Consider the following 3,647-nt stretch of genomic DNA (forward strand, 5'->3'; position numbering starts at 1 on the left):
ATTGCCCCTTGCTATTCTCTCTGGTCAGACACTAGCACCTAGACATAATAAGAGAATGCAGCTGCTGTTTTGAATACACGTATATTGTTATATAACTGAGGACAGGTGTTGTGGAAAAACACACCCACAGAGCGAAGGCCCTGAGACAACCCCTGACCACCACAGCATTCATTTCTCTTTAACTAAACCCATGGCACACAAGCATGCATGCCGACTCCTATGCAGAATCTGGAGCAAAGTCTACAAAGAACACCTCTCCTCTGCCCTCAACTGTGCTTTAACCCCAACTTCGACAGACACCAACACATCAGCAAGCAACCTCCATCAATGGATCGCCAACTGCGCCAACACACTTGTCTCCCTCAGAACTCCAGGAGACGACACAACAAGAAAGCTAACTGGTTCACCATGGCACTCCAAGAATCCAAGCTCTCTTGCATACAATACAGCCACCACAGCACACCACCAACATATCAAATCCACAAAGAAAAACTTCTTCCAAGGCAGAATACTCTCCAAGACCCACAACTTCAAGGAAGTCTTTGGCATCATACAGGAATTTGCCAATCCCAACAGTAAAACAACTGACGTCCCTCCCATTCAAGACCTCAGCTCCTTTTTTCACCTCAAGATCAAGATGCTCAAGGACAACCTCTGCACCCCCCAACCCCCACCCCCAGTGATGCCACCCAACAGACCCTTCTTACCTGGACCCCACTCACAGCAGAAGACACCATAAAGACCATGAAGAGCATTCAGCCTGGAGCACCTCCTGATCCCTGCCCGCCTCACATCTTGCATGGGGCTGTCACTACCATAGCACCCGAGCTACATCGAACCATCAACTGCTGCCTCAAGACCACCACATTCCCTGACAACTGGAAGTGCGCCGAAGTCTACCCTCTCCTAAAGAAGCTTTTTCCAGACTTGACAGACCTCAAGGACTTCAGGCCCATCTCATTGCTTCCTTTCACAGCCAAGGTCATTGAAAAGGTCAACGCCCAGCTAGCACACTTCATCAAAACCATCAACATCCCGGACACCTCTCAATCTGGATTCCGCTGCAACCACAGCACCGAGGTTACCTCTGCACCCTCCTCGACCAAGGCCTAATGGCAGCCCTCATCCTTCTGGACCTATAAGCAGCCTCTCCCACTGCACACTAGCCACCAGACACCAGGATGCCGGCATCCAAGGAAAGGCCCTAGATCGGCTATTGTCATTCCTCACAGGTATAACACAAAGTATAAGACTCCCACCCTTTCTCGCTGAAATGACAGAGATCAGATGCGGAGTACCCAAAGGATCCTCCCTCAGCCCTTCCCTCTTCAATATCTATATGGTCACCCTCACAACAATTGTCAGAAACCAAGGTCTGAACATCATCTCCTATGCCAATGACACCCAGGTCATTATCTCCCTCACCAAGGAACCCGGCATCATCAGGCACAACTTTCAGGATGGGATGAAAGACGTTGGAACCTGGATGAAGAACAGATGCCTAAAACTCAGCTCAAAGAAAACAGAAATCCTCATCCTTGGCTCTACCCCTCCCCCTGGGATGACACCTGGTGGCCCTGCCACCCCAACAATGAACCAGGCACGTAACCTCAGTATCATACTAGACTCATCACTCACCATGAATCATCAGATCAACGCTGTCTCCTCTATATGCTTCAATACCCTCCGCATACTATGCAAAACATTCAAGTGGATCCCCCCGACTCCTGGAAAACGGTCACTCCTGCATTCATCACCAGTAGACCAGACTATGGCAATGCTCTCTAAGCTGGAATCAACAACAAACTCCTCCATAAACTCCAGATCAACCAGAACGCCGCGGCCAGACAAATCCTCGATATCCTACGGCACAACTACATCACCTAACACCTCTGTCAAAAGTAGTAGAACTTTTAAGCTGCTCATGCATGCCTGCAAGGCCATCCACAACACTGGATCCCAAAACCTCAAAGACCGCATCGCCTTCCATGCCCCCAAGAGAAGCCTCCACTCAGCAGACCTCTCCCAAGCTACCATCCCATGCTTCTACAGGACCAGAGCAGGTAGAAGGTCCTTTTCTTACCTTGCAGCCAAGACCTGGAACAATCTCCCCTTTCACCTTCAGCGAAGCCAGACACTGCACCAATTAAGGAAGGAACTCGAGACCTGGCTCTTCGTATCACCCCAAAGGAGCTGCTCACACCCACCCCCTAGCTCCTTGAGACCCTAACTGGTGAGTAGTGCCCTTTGCAAAACCCTGATTGATTGATTAATTGATTGATTGATTGATGGATTGAGACAAGAGTGCTGCAGCCGCTGAGATATAGAACATCCACGTATTTATGCTAATGTACAGGGTCTGCCACTGAACCCACAGAGCTTTAATTTATAACCACTTCGCTTCAATAGTAAAGTATGGTTTTGGCATAACTGTCTGATAACATGACCTGTTCTTTATTGTATGTGGGTTATTAACCATGCTGAATACATTGTTGACATGTATTTGTTTTCTTCTATGTGCTGCAGTTATTGGAGTTGGCCTAAAGGCTAGGGTGGTCGACCTCAAATCTGGGGAACTGAGTTTGTCTCAGCAGTGACGCGGATCACCCTGTGTGGGCAAATCACTTAATCCCCTTGTGCCTAACAAAAATGAATGTGTATTCATGTAAAGCAACTGGTGCTATGTAAAGTGCTCCGATACCCGGTACCTTCGGGTCAAGTTCCATGGTGTTTAGAAAATATCCTCCCCAATATTTAGGGTTCACCTAGTTCTGTTGGTTTTTCAAGCTTGAATATTAAAATGTTTAAACCATGTTTGACTTACGCTTTGAGTTCATCTCTGTTTTCTCAAGGCGCAACTGGATGGCAGCCTAGGCACATTTAGCACAGCATGAATTCCCTAATGCAGGAGCTTTTGTAATCTTTATAGTGGAAGTGGACGCTACATACCGCTATAATTTGTTTTATTCTTGGGTCATGTTTCCAGCTATGAATGCTTACAATTGAAATCAATACACTGTCCCACAGGCACCTGCTGCATGCAGACTGTATGCACTTGTTCAAATTCCTCTTAATGTCTGGGAGATAAAACTTGGTTTAATATTTCCCTTCCCCATGTTCCTTGGCCAGGTAGATTGATCCCGTCAGTAATGAGAGGGCTACTTTGCCGGCATTATCTGGATATACCCCATACCCTGACTTTGGCAATTTAAATCTGGGGCAAACACGAGGTTTGTGCAATGTCACTCCTGTATTGGCAGAACGAGGGGTAGGTCGGCCGCTAGACAAGCATACCAACAACTAACCTATGTGAATATATAGGGCATGGTACTATCTACAAGGTTATGTTTCTCATCCCTACATGAGTTGATAAGGATTTGTAGTCCTAAGGAAATGCCATGATCTTTATGACAGGAACAGGCATGAAACATGTTGACCCCGTATTTCTTTAAAAAACACCATCTAGTGCCAGAGTGAATCAATGTATCCATCTCTTGCCAGACCCAGTCGTTAAATAGCATTTTAGGTTTTCACTGCACACTCTTCTTTAACCATCCTACTCACATTTCTCACACACATCACCACACCTCACCCATCACATTGGCAAAAACAAAAGAACGCCAAAAAAGAGCCCCCTGTGGGGCCAG

The sequence above is a fragment of the Lissotriton vulgaris genome, unplaced genomic scaffold (genome assembly GCF_964263255.1).
Source record: "Lissotriton vulgaris unplaced genomic scaffold, aLisVul1.2 SCAFFOLD_649, whole genome shotgun sequence".
In the NCBI taxonomy this organism is placed as follows: domain Eukaryota; kingdom Metazoa; phylum Chordata; class Amphibia; order Caudata; family Salamandridae; genus Lissotriton; species Lissotriton vulgaris.